Source organism: Agelaius phoeniceus, chromosome 6 (assembly GCF_051311805.1).
Source record: "Agelaius phoeniceus isolate bAgePho1 chromosome 6, bAgePho1.hap1, whole genome shotgun sequence".
Lineage (NCBI taxonomy): Eukaryota > Metazoa > Chordata > Aves > Passeriformes > Icteridae > Agelaius > Agelaius phoeniceus.
The window spans coordinates 1,548,399-1,562,598 of NC_135270.1; the positions used below are offsets into that span (position 1 = coordinate 1,548,399).

Sequence of the window (14,200 nt, forward strand, 5' to 3'; positions counted from 1 at the left end):
TTCCAGAGTTGCAAAATCCTACTTCCGTCTTCTTTTCAAAGCCTTTTTTTCCTTTCTTCTTTTGAAGGAGTGTCACTTGTGGCTACAAGTTCATGGGGAAGATCGACAAAAGTATCTCCAGCTGAGCTGAGCCAAGTATCCAACATACCTGCAGGGAGATGATCATTATCGGTACCTGCAACCACCATGAATATTCAGATTTTAACTGCCTGGGTCCCTTAGTCTAAATGGACTTCTTTACAAAAAAGTTCTGTCAGCAAAATGAAAGATCACTTTCTCACACTGGAGGAGTTCTTACCAAAAAAAAAAAAAAAGTTTAGAATGAGAATATTTAGAATGAGAATGTTTCTAAGCGTTTTTCAGTAATGCAATTCAGCAACTTAAAATATCCATATGAGTTAAGATATAGCTCCCTGCTCAGCCAAACCATGACTAAATAGGAGACATCTTGTTCCCTCTGACTCACAAAGTACATCCTGAGAATACTGTGGTGAAAACTTTCTATGCATTTATTATCTGATGAATTATATGTGATGAAACTCTTTTTAGCTGTTTATACAAGTATGGTAAGGGATGCAGAATTCTAAACACTTCCAGGACAGTTTCTGGAAAAAAGGTTATTTCCTGAATCAACAGCTAAGGATTCAGACCTATTCAGGGTACAGCTGGCCCTCCCTCAAAAAATTAAACCAAAATACTGAGTGCTTCACCTTGCAGGTATAATTTAATGTATTGCAAACATCAATTAAAGAATGACTACTTACCTCAACTGAGGCTTTAAGAGAGATATTTTCCTTCATAATGTCCACAATTGTCAATGCTACACACAACCAATATCGCTACTTAAAATATTATTGTCCAAAATGAGATCTAAGAAAAGCAGCAGACATTAAAGAAAACAAAACACAAAGAAAAGCTACCAAAGAAAGACGATTTTATTTTAATCACAAGGCTGCTCAAAATCATTAATTTCTAGAATAAATTACCTTCACCTGAACTATTCATCATACTTAAGCTTGTACTGGTTAAACGACTTTCTTTTTATTAATTTCTTCTTTGGTTATCATTCCTGGCTGCAGTAATTATTTCTGCACAGCAAATAAACACAACAATACACACAGTGAAATAATTACAGAGGAACTAAAAATTAATGAAACCTTTCACCACAGAAGTAAAGGAAAAAGGAGTCCCAAATTACTTGGAATTTTAGGAAATGCAGGGTATCACTTGCAGAACTTCTCTATAACAGCAGGAAGCCTTCAAAAAGTGTAACCCATCCAAAAGAAAGTCCAAAAACCAAAGCAGTGGTGCTGAGGTCCTCCTGTGTTTTCTAGAATATCTGAATAACAAGTTCTTAGATGAAAAGACAGGGCAAGATTAAGAGAAGGGCAGCCTGCCACTGTTCTGTTGGAGCTAGGCCTTAAATATTTAACAAGGTTCCATCTGAAGGTTTAAAAAAGAATGTATGAGTGGTGCAGATTGCTAGATGAAGGAGAAGGGTCATGTTCCCTGCATACAAATTCAATACTGATTTTTACATTAATACTTTCTAGAAAATATACAAGATGCACTAAAGAACTTTATTTAAATAAATGCATTATTTAAATCAAAACCGAGTAGGAATTCTTTTGATGAATAAGAAACTAATTTGCCATAAAAGATTGACAAGACAAGTAAAATATTTTCCTAATACTTATGCTATTTTTGGACTAGTATTTTTGTAAACAGCCAGAACACACAGCATTTCTTTGACATTCTATGAACTCCTTTCAATTTGATAGCTCCAAATCCAACATTCAGTTCAACCTTCTGCCTCTCTTTTTCTTGTTTCCCAACACAACCAACTGCACAGACAGAGATTTGCCAGGTGTTCCTTGCAAATAAACACATTCTTAAAACAGTCTAAATATGACCTACAGTGAGTTATTGCAGGACTTGACAGATACCCAGGATGAACACCTGTCATAGTACCAAGGACAATTCCTACGGTGTCAGAAAAGAACAGCACAAAGGTTGTTCTGTAATGCTGACCTTTCTTTCCAGTTACAGAACCTAACATTAACATTGAAACATACACGGTTGTTGAGCTTGAGTTATTCAGCTAGAACCTAATTAAACTATTCCCAGCTCAGAAATTAGAAAAAAGTATATTCTTCTAAGACACCCTAACTGGCTGATACTGTACAATGGAGCACAGAGGTCTCTGGATGTTATTGTACAGAAGGCTTGGGGAGAACACAGACCTCAATAAGATAAATCAAACATTCTTTATCTCTGCTAGAGGTGTAATAATTTCAATATAAGGGCACACTTCTTTACAATCCACTCACTATGTTCCACTATACTGAAATAAATCAGCCCTAGCAACTGCCACTGAATCCATGTAAATACATTCCTTGTAGTTTGCTCAGCAGTGGAACACAAAGATGTTTTAGTCTTATTAAATTCCTGGTGGGTTTGGGGTTTTTTCACCCTGTTTTCTGGCACTGGATTCATGTCTGGTGTTCTGGAAAACTCAGCATCTGAATCACCTTTAACTGTAAAGAAACAAGATTAATGTAGCAGCATCTGATCATAATATTAAATATTTATTACTTGGTGAAATCACGATTTTCCCTTCCCTGTGAAAATACTACACCTGCAGGAAGATGTTTAATTGGTCCCAATATTTACACATGCTTAGAAAATACGTGGAAATGTTACCAGCAGCTTCTAGTGGGGAAAGCACTCATTATCATCAGAATTATCTTCTGATTCTGCAAGGCAAAGGGAGGTCAGCTGGCTGAGTCAGCCTGCAGGTATTTCCCTACTTCGGGAGGAGGTGCCTGAGGCTGAAGGGCTGCGAATGGTCTCTGTTTGCACTGCTCACTCTCTTGCTGGGGAATTTCTCTTCCCCATCTCACGGTCAGCTTGCAGGGAGAAACCTGACTCTCTTCACCACACATCTCTCTGCTCAAAGAACCTTAAGAAAAAACTGTAAAATACCTCTACATCATCGGGGAAACGGAGGGGTAAAGGGCAGTGGGCAAGGCTTTCAACTTCTACGTGTGTCTATTAAAGTTAGCTTACTGAATAAATAAAAATACTGGCAGAAACAACTTCTGGGTTTAAAAAGCTCAGGTCTCTGCTCCAAAGCACCCCATTTATCCAGTTCCCAAGGGTCTGTGATGTTAGGAAAATGAATCCACAAACACCAGAGGTTTATGTCCAAAAAGGAGACAGAGGAGTCCTGTAACTTTATTCCAATAAAGGCAGAGGCCATGGGGCATTCCCCTGGGATCACTCAGATTTTTGGAGGACGCAGCCTCCTTTTTATCCCAATTTCCCAGCTGCATTTCCCTTCTCTCTTTCTCCACTGGCTGGGGTACTTGAGATGCACAGACTTCCCAAAACACCTGATACCAGAGATTCCCCTCTCATGTATAACCCTCCTTTTAATTTTTAATTCTTACAGAATTTAGGGGTTTTTCTTCCCCATTGCTTCTTTCAATGTCTAATTTCATTCATCAGCAATCCTAAAGTTTATTTGTAAAAGCAAATCTCTTTTTCCATTCAACAATCAGTGGAATCCTTCCCATTGTTTCTTTTATCTCCCAGTGCTAGTTTTACCTACCAGCAGCCCCACAGCCTGTTTGGAAAGACAAATCCGCTATTCCTCTCAGTGACAAGCTCCCTTACCCCCTAGGCTTCCCTGAATGCAGGCCCTGAGCTCCAAGTTTCCATTGCCAGTCCTGTCAGGCTGGGTGACAAAAGGGACACTGTGCTGTGCACAGATGTTTATTCCAGTGCCACTGGCTCCCAGTAAACAACCAACAGAGAGTCCTTATGCAATTTCCTGTTCTCCTCAAATCTCGCTCCAATTCCAGCGCCAAAACAGCTCCCAGCAGAGCCACAGAGCTCCTGGCTGAAGGTGTCCCACACCTACAGCTGCCTCCGTGTCCCATACATTAGGCTCAGCTTTTCAGCAACAAGACTATTGTGAAATAGAAAGGACACAAAGATTGATTTGTTTCACTTGATATTAAAGTTTTAGTGGTTTTATAATAGATTTTGTTAATCAAGCTTTCTCAAATATCACTGTCTAATGCAGTACCAGGAAGTAGCTTTTTTGCTTTTGCTTTCTGTCCTATAAAAGCACCAGGGCAAATGTTTTGGTTCTTCCCAGAATGTCTTTGGGTGCAAAAACAATACAAAAAAAAGCAGCTGACAGTGTCCTGCTTGTTCTTTTGAAGATGCTTATTCCTTCTATGATCACCACCATGGCTATCCATGCATTTTCCCAGGGACACAGATTTCATCTGTAGACATCACATTTCACTTCCTCTTTTCCTCACTTTGTCTCTCATTATTTTCCAAACCTTTTGGATTTGCCTTTCACCTTGCCATGTCCATTTCTGGGAGGTTCTTTATCATCACGTTAACCTTCAAATTTACATAACTTAAGCAAGTTTAGTTCCTTCTTCCAGGTTTAACTGGGAGAGCTTAGGAAAAGAGAGAAGTCTTGAAATTATTGTGAAAAAAAATCTAGTATATACAGCGACTTGCAAAATTTGAAGTGTCATAAGTGGCATCATGCATGGTAAAGACTAATGTTCACATTTGAAATTTCCATCTTCTTTTCACGTGCTCACTGAGCACAAGGAAACATAGCTAAATATGCTGTTAGAGCATACTATTACATTTAAAATGGTCTCCCTGCAGAGCCTAAGAAAGGTGAATCTGCTCACATCAAACCTCTTAGCATAGTGATAGAGGAAGGTCTAATTGTGCTCTCAAGAAAACCTTGCTGGTTGCTGGTTCCTTTAATGAAATCAAGGCACATTACAAATTCAAAGAAGAAAAAAACATCAAGCTGCAGTTAACATTTCACACAAGGATTCTAATATCTAACTTCTTCTAATGTACAGATACATCCAGTTTACAGCAGAAGAGACTGTCTGAGTTACTCTCAGTTTTGAAAACCAGAAATTTCCTCCTCTGGGTAGCAGCACTCATCACTAATCTAATTATCTCAGGATTTGTACACTTGATACAAAACTCTAAGCTCAACTATTCCAGCTGTGACAGTGTGGACTTAGATGTTTGCCAAAATAAATAGGCAAATAAATAATGCAAATAGTCAAAGGGACTTCCCTTGCAGAAATGCAAGAAAAAGCAAAATTGCTAAGGAAATCTAAGTGGATATTCCAAATCATAAACCTCAGCTATTTCCAAGATTCAAAGCTGCAGCAACACGGAACATCTCATGCACCTAAACAATAAATTACAGACTGCTGTGATGTACTGCAGCAAACAGTCAAGGGAACAACAGGACTAAACATAACCTGGTATTCAAAACCAAACTTCTCACCCTCAAGCCTCAAGGCTTTAGACAGAAGAGGTAGAAGAAAGTGCCTTGGGTTTGTATTTCATATCTCTCTCTCTAGTTGTGCCTGTGAATGTCCCCCAGCTGTTACAGTTTTAACCAGATTTCTCCACACTGCATATTAGTACCAGACTAACTCCAGTTGAAACACCACCTTACCTAACTACTGCTTTACAACACAACAGTGCCCAGAAAAAAGGCATTAAGCAATCCAAGTGAACTGAGTGGCACCATTCTCAGTCATATGACTGAATTAAAATAGCCAGAGCAGCACTAGTAACTACTCTGAAATCTCAGTAAATCATCACTTTGATTAAAGATTTTAAAAATTTGCATGTCCACTTTAATTCTTAGTGCTTTCAGTTTTCCCCCTTCCTCAATTAAAAAGAAAAAAACAGTTAAATATTTCATCCTGAGGTAGTGCCATGGTTTAAGCAGCCAAAGGACCAGAATCAGATTAGCAGTGAGGCTTTGAGAATCATTTCTTATGCCATAAATTTATCTCCAAAAATTAAATCACAAAAGCATCTTCAAAACACCTTTGTATGAACATTATTTTTGTTCATTTCAACACAGGAATTCTTGGTTCCATTACCTGTTCACAAAAAGCTGCCCTTCCAGTTTTCAAGAGGCACTACAAAAGTGCTGCTACAGCCAAGGACTGTACAAAAGGACTCCCCTAAAGACCCTGTTAAATCTACTTTGGCTGTACAGAAATGTGGCAATCAAAGAGGATGAAAGTCCTTGGATGTGACAGGAACCACCATCCCCAGGCTGCCAGGAATATGGATGTGACCACCGTGAGGCAGTCAGTTCAAGCTTCATTAACCTCTTCATGTCTGAAATGGGTACTGCATTAGTGCCATCCTGGGTAGATTCAAATACATGAAAGTGAATAGCATGGAGATACAAAAAGCAGATTAACAAAAGACAAACTACAGTTTCAGCCTGTCTCTGAAGGAAGAGGCTAAAGGAACAGAAAAAAGGAAGAACAGACTGAGGAATAATTGGGGTATTAGCAGAAAATCTGCAGTTAGAAAAGTATGTTATCACCATGCTTTCATTTTTCTTAGAATTCAGAGGTCAGAAGAGATAAAACCCCTAAAAGACAAATACATCTGCTTTGATTATCTTTGTTTATAACTTCTTGGGCAGTAGGGACAATAAGCCTCTGACAGTCTGAGGCTTGCATTTTCCCCATTTGAGAAACCCTCCTAGCCCTCAAAAGGACAAACCTGCCATACAGCCCAGGTCTGGGATGCAGAGCAGGATGGGAGCTTTTTTGTGTATGCAAGTTTTCTTGTAGGTAGAAACAAACCTAGAACATCAAACAGCTGATGGGTGACTCTAATCCTAGTAAAGATCACTCTCATCAGCAAGTCTGCAATTTGGTTTCCTCTAAGTATTTGCATTGCTGGTGGTGTCAAAAGCACAGCTTTAGTACCTGTAAGAATTTAAAATCGATCTGGGCTGCTTAACATAAATCTTTTGTCCCCATAAGGAACACAAAGGCAGCATCTATGCAAAGGCACACATTTCCAGCACAAGGAAGGACATAGATTAATTCCATATGTAAAGCACTGTGGTAAATACTGCAGTAGCCAGCCTATGATTATATCTCTGAGCCTGGCACTGAGACCCTGCTGATTCATGCACCCCTGCATTCCATGGATGCACACCACATTAGTAACCAGCCACCCCAAAAGCCCAAGGAGCCCTCTTCCTTTAACAACTGCATAGAAAAGAATGCTCTGCTGAAGACTTAAATCTCAGCAGAGGATTTGGATTCAGTCCAGATCACCTGGAACCTATGTGGTGCTTACATCCAACAGGCCCAATTAAGAAGTCTGGTTTAAATCACAGGTGAGAGGTAAATGCATCTAACTTAAAATAGCCAGCACAATTCACTGCAAAGAACTAACAATATTGAAAGAAATCTCTTTCCCATACTAACAGCCAACACAAGATTCCAATTCTGCAGCCAAGCCTTCTAATCCAAATGTTGAAGAAACAACTGCTCTCCAGACACATCTATTCACAAAGGCAATGATGACAAGCAAGAACAGTAGTTACAACTTTTTTTTATTTATCCCATGTTAATTCAGTTCAATCAACAGATAAATTACAAATTTGAAAGAAAAAGAATCCATTAAAAAGAATTAAAATTCAGATTTATGTGACAAAAATTACCGCTTTCAGAAACTACATTCTCTCAACACTCTTACCACCCATGCTTTGCCCTACTCTTCCAGACAGAAGAGAGACTCCCAGCACCACGGGATTACTTTATCAGTGCACACCCCACACTCTGACAACTACTGACAGCCAGGGCTGAGTACAAACCACAAGACCCAGGAGCATTTCCGCGTGTATGACCAAAGCAACAGCAGTGCCAGCCTGCTGGGAGATTTCAAAGGGCCTTTCACCAACGTCAGGATACTCTGTACACAAGTCCCTGCCCCGGCTGACTCATGCTGTGTCCACACTGGCATTCCCTGCATTGGTCCTGTGACAACATTCCCCCTGCCAGAGCTCCAGTGCTGGCAGCTGCTGTGCTCTGGCAGCTGACATTTTAAATGCTATATAAGACCTCTGGCAGCTCCCTTTGCTGCTGCCAAAGGTAAAGCTACATTAATTAATGCAAGAAAGAGCTCAGCAGGCCCCCCAGCAGAGTGGCCCTTAAAGCCCCAGAAGGCTGCAGATGTTCAGGACACAGCACATTGCAAAACAAGGACAAGGTTGAGCTTGGAGAGCCACGGAGCCAGCAGCCGGTGTCAGAGCAAGCCTCCCACCAGCTATGCAGAGACTGCCTAAAAGCTGCTTTAGAAAGGTCTCAGCACAGCCTGCTCCAAGCCCTGGCATGAGGAATGAGGGCAGACGAAAAGCACCTCCCCTCCCATCAGAGATCCTAAACCAGCTATGGAATAACCAGGTCCAGCCCAGTACTCCTCAAAGTACAAAGCTCCTCCCATCACCAGTAGATTAAAGCTATCTGAGAGCACAGAGCAAAGGAGAGAGTGGTGTCAAGCATGAGAGGAAGCAGCAATCAGGCAGAACTGGGGAGATGGTGACAGTCCCTACCTGCCTTCCAGCCCTGCCCTGTAAAGAGGCTGGCAGGCCTGCACTGCTGGGCACTGCCCAGGCCAAAGGCACATCACACCAAGATCCTGCTGCACCTGCTGTCCTGGTACTCCATGCCATGGCACTTGAGACATTCAAAAGATGCCTTTTCTTCCCTCTTCTCAGTGAGGGGATGGGCTGGAGCCCAGGCAGCTGTGAGCTATCTTTACACTGATTGTCATGACGCCTTACAAAGAAAAGGTGAAGAAAACACTTTTCATCCAGGGGAAGGCCACCTAGGAAGCTAACTCTGGGAGGATGGAATGTTGTCTATGTGCTAGGGCATGCTGAGGATGGGAAACCACTTCCTGCTTGCCCAAAGAGCTGCAAGCAGCATAATTAGCACTCTCTTGGAATATTACACGTCACCAGATGTAATCTGAAGGGTCACTGGGAGCCCCTGGTGCAAACCTGAACTATGAAATTCCCCAGGAGCCAAGGGCAGCTAAAAATACCTTGACTGTCCATACTGAGAGCTCCTGAGTACCGAGGGTACACTGAATCCAGGCTGCCCTGTTCCTTTTGCACATGACAGCCTCTTGTTTACTGCTGCCTTTGTGTCCCAGGCTGACTGTGCAACAGCAATCCTCACATGCAGGAAGTGGGAATTCAGTGCTTTTAAATACACTGGCTATGGCACAGCAAGCTCTTTTTGAACCTCTAAAGTAACTAAACCATGTTGAGGACTTAATTATTGTCATGGTATGAATTCAAGGCAGCTCTCCTTCCTTCTTGCTTTGCCATGGGCAAGCCTTTGCTGTGCTGTGCACAGAGGCTCCTCACCCTGCTGCCACCTCCCAGCCTTGGAGGACTGGATAACACGGGAGCCCACATCCCAGGATGGATTCATGCACTCACCAGGCTGCACATGTAAAAAGACAGCACATTTCCAGGCTGCTGCAGATGCCTTAGATGCAGCAGTGCCAGCCTGGCACCATGACCAAGCCAACTCCACGTGAGATGCCCCTGGAACTCACAAACCCTACCTGATAGCAGCCCACATCCCTTTCCAAACTGTCAGCACACAAAGTGGGAGCTGGCCTGCCACCGCACACATCTTACCCCAGTGACACCAGGAAGGTTTTGACAAGTGCATCGAGAGGTCAAGCACCCTGGAACTGTGTTTTGTTTAGGCACCTAATGCCAGAAACTGCTCTGGAGTCACAGGCACACGATGGTGAACATTTTAAGTCAAGCTGGTAAAAGAATTCAGTGTTAATAAAGCAATACACGGTCCTGCAAAACTCTCTGCAGTATTTCTACTTCTCTTTACAACTGAAATTTGAGTTCCAAACTCTTGTGGGAATTCACACATAAGATTAATGCTATCATAGAAAAGACAACTAACTTCCTGAGCCAGTATCTGAACATTTGGTGTCTTGAAACTAGAGTAATAAGATAATCTTTAACAAAAATGTTAGTGAATCTAGGCTGCTGATTTATAATTAATTAAAATAATCCCCTACTGGTTTTGATCAAAAAGATCTTGGCATGAAATACCATGCCAGAGGAGAGAAAAGCACTTGCCTGCTCATAAAGATTATGGCAGAAAACACTGCTTAAGAACTGCAGAACACAATGTTTAGCACTGAACAGAAACAATTTTTTCCTTAATCTCATGATGTTTCACTTCACAGGGCTGCTTATCTACCTATTACAACCACAAGACCTGCAAGATTGGTCCCTCTAAAGCAAAATAATACTTTTTCCATAGTATATCTCCCATTTAATGTTTTAATTTTCCCCACCATTCTCAACTCTTTCAAATTAATTCTTTACTTTCTAAAATTCTTCATCTTCAGACACAAAAGTCTATATGGAGGTTTTAAAATACATGTAATAGAAAGTAATTTTAAATTTTTTTATCTTTAAATTAGTGTCTTATTCAAGTACTTAACACATTCAAGAAAGAGTCTAAAATACTAACATATAAAAGCATTTTAACAGATACAGAATAATTAAAAATAATTAGTGTTCTTTTTTCAAAGACCTTAATTTGCTCTTTAGCCTTTTATTGATGTGTTTCATACTCAAGGAGCTAAAATCAAAGAGATTATCATCATCTCGTAAAAAGGCCATTTGAAGATGCTGAATTCTAGAACTTTCTCTTTTTTACTTCTACTAATTCTCTTTATTCTTCCTATTAGTTCTTCCCACCATCCACATAAGGGCTGAATTTACTGATTATGTTTTTAACTTTCCTTATTGAAAGGACTGGATGGTACAGGCAGATTTTCAGAGAAACACTCTAAATTTTGCTGTGCACTGGGGGAAAAGTTACTTGAGGCTCAAACAGCAAAGCAATCAGCAGTGCAGTGACCTGCTGGTCTGTGATATCCTGAACTTTCACACATCTCTTCTATCAGCAGATGTGGAATTGCCAAAGATTGAAAAGGGAAGAGGCCTTGAGCTGCATTTTCTGAGTGCTGACAGTGCAGATGAGCTCTGAGTGAACATTGCCACTGCTGGCAAACACACAAGGGCTGGGACATTTGGGGGAAATGGCAGCACCTTGCCAAGGACTGCAAACTTCAGCTTTAGGGGTTTTGAGGGTTTAGAGAGTTTTTGGGTTTTTTTAGTTGGTTGGTGGGAAGGTTTTTTTGTAGTTTTGTTTGGTTGGGTGTTTTTAACAGGACAACACAGAAAAAACCAAGCAAGTTGGCTCTACCTCTGAAACAGGACATGGATGTCCCACTGACAGCCTGTTTGAAAAATCAAAACCAGGACTTTCAGAGAAGACCTCCCAAATCCATGGCATTAATCTACACAGTCCTCTTTCCATAGGCTTTCCATTTCAAAGAGGTAGGCTAACATTGCTTTGGCAAAGACATCAGTTTACAGCATCTAACTGCACATTGGAAAGAGCTAGATGGCAGCACTCAATTTCATTCTTAGAACTTCCTTCAAAACTCTATTAATTATTTGTCAAATCTTGGGACAAGATTCAGTGACTGCTTACCAAGAAGGAGGAATGAGAAGTGCACAATCTTTGAAGAGGCATCCCATTCCTACAGACTAATTTACAAGCTCAGCATCCTTTAAAATAGAGGTTTGCTATTTACTTTAGCACACTGGCAGTGCATAACTGCATTTCCATTATTCCAGTGCATACATTAGACAAGCATTGTACTGACTGAAAACTGCAGCACTTGTGACTCTCATTAATGTGTCTCTGAGCAAGTTTGACAATCAACAGCCCAACAAATTCACCTGTACCTGCAAATCCAGAATCAACTGCAGTCTGAGACATCAGTTTTTCTCCTTCAACATTAATAACAAGTTAAACCTGTGCTGTATTAAATGAGCCTTTATGTAAGGCCAGGATTCGCTTCATGAAACTCAAATACTGAATATTCCTCTTTAAGAAGTCTCACATAAAGAGATTAAATATTGTAGCATCCACAAATTACAAAAGCTCCTGGAGATTTAATTATTAACTAGAGATTATTACTCCATTAAAGATGTTTTATGCACACATGCTACACTGGATGTTTGCACAGTTTGAAAGGTTGACAGGAGGATCTAACAAAGTATTTCTTAAAAAAACAACTCCTGATTCTTATCTAGCAGGCATATATTTGTGGTAGCTACCTCTTTATTCTAATAGAACAATATATTTCAAAAAGTCATTGAGTTGTGCAGCTTTTTCCCTTGTTATGCACAAACGGCAGCAAAAACAAACATGTAAGATCACCACATTTTAGAGGGCCAAAAGAACTTTCCAAAGTAACATCTCTGAAAGCCTCTTGTCCCTGAATTCTGGATTCCTTACACCCCAGAGGAAGAATCCTCCAGGTCTGAGAGGCTTTGTGGGGTGTGTGCCCAGAGTGGAGGGAGAGGGGAATTACAGCAGGCACTCGGACACACACGGTTTTGCTTCAGTGCTTGGATCCCTTGCGCTGGGAGCTTGGCTCAGGTCTGGCTCTTTCAACTCACCTGCTCACTGATCCCCTGGGTCTCTGGGCACCTCTGGACAACTGGAGATCACCAGGCAGCTGTGCTCCTTCAAGCAGCTACAGATTGTGACAGCACTTTCTCACTTCTGCACCTTTTCTCATACCTAGATGCTTACAAAAGTCCCCCTCAAATAAAACCCCAACTAAATCCCAAACCTTTTAATGCACAACACAGCTGATAAGCATGAGTAAAACACCCCTTTTCAGAATTACAGGAGTTCATTCATTTCACACTGCCTTTCCTATTAAAAGCCCTGCTATTTTAGATATTTTTCTTCCTCTTATAGAGGGGCAGCTCTACAAAACCCCGTGCTAACATGGAGTAACATTAACAGCAAGGGACTCGCAGGTTCCTGTCTCAGTACTTGATTTTATCATAATAGAGCTCAAAGGTCTAAGATGAGGGGCTTTCAGGTCCAACATATTTCAAACCCCTGGGGCAAGAACTCCTGTGCCAAAGAACCCTCTGACCTTCACAAGGTAAACAACTTGAACCCATTAAGTTATACAATGCAAAAGAGGTTAGAAACATATTTTAAAACTGCTTTAAGTTTTTCAATGAGAGGATTCCTGCGCTTAACTCAAGGAGCAAAAATTTAAGAAAAAACAAACAAACCACAACAAAGCCAGAAACATAGCATTTCCACGGCATACTTGAAAGATGAAAATATTGATGATATTTTCAGAATATATATATATATATATATCAGAATATATATCAGAAAACTGATGATATTTTCAGAAATTACCATTTTGAAGTCTTTTTTTGAAGCATTAATATACTTTATGAACAGAAACACTAACAACATATCCTAATTCTAAAAGCTGACACTTATCTCTGAGAAAGCAGAGGAACCTGACAAAGTTACACACTTTGAACATGAAAAGGGAGATGAGATCATTCAACTTTATCAAATCTTCAGTAGCCTCCAGTACAATGGGCTTCAAAAATTACCCCAAACTCCAACACTTCATGGACACAAATCAAAACCTATCCTCAGTACTGCATTTTTCCACAAGAGGACACCAAAATAATATGAAAAAACAGTTGTGCAGAAACGTACAGCTACCAAATAACATCGTTCATTAGCCAAGTAGAATGCTTTTCATTTACAAATTATTTTGCAGTGAAGTAGACATCAACTCCTTTCCCCCTAAGTGTGCGTTTTAGTCATTCTAGTATTTTGGCTTTTAGTGTGTTTCAGGTGGCACAAAAAACCAGATATAGTTCAGCTTGTTGTGGACAAAACCCAACAATTAAGCAACGCCACAGAAACAGCCTTGCGCTCCGTTTGAAAACGAGCTATCACCCTCGGATTTACGGCGAGCACATGCTGAACTCCATCGCATGACTTCAAGGAACAACTTCTGGGCACCAGTACGGGCTGGCATGCCAGCGGGAGCGGGCTGTGCCGACGCGTCCACTCCAGCTGGCACCAGCACGGTAACGGAGCGAGGGAATCACACGGAGACAGCCTCCGGTGGCCCTGCACCAAGGGGCTCCGGCAGGGGCGGCTGGGGCAGCGGCTGCTGTGAGGGCACTCGGGTGGCGGGGCCTGGCGCTCCGAGCGCGCCCATGGCCGGGTGCCAACGAGCTCCGAGACTGGCTCCGAGCCCCGCTCCCTGAGCACCCCCGGCCGGCCCGGCCCCGAGCCCCGCTCCCTGAGCACCCCCGGCCGGCCCGGCCCCGAGCCCCGCTCCCAGAGCACCCCCGGCCGGCCCGGCCCCGAGCCGCGCTCCCAGAGCACCCCCGGCCGGC

General features: G+C 41.6%; 1 long non-coding RNA gene across 1 annotated transcript; it reads right to left on the bottom strand.

Moving 5' to 3' along the window:
- Positions 1-917: 917 nt before the first annotated feature.
- LOC143694283 (uncharacterized) lies at positions 918-14,083 on the bottom strand. The gene is made up of 2 exons (XR_013182637.1): positions 12,422-14,083; positions 918-1,339 (listed from the first exon to the last, which is right to left on the bottom strand). It is a non-coding gene; the product is annotated as an uncharacterized LOC143694283 (long non-coding RNA).
- Between the last annotated feature and the right edge of the window lie 117 nt (positions 14,084-14,200).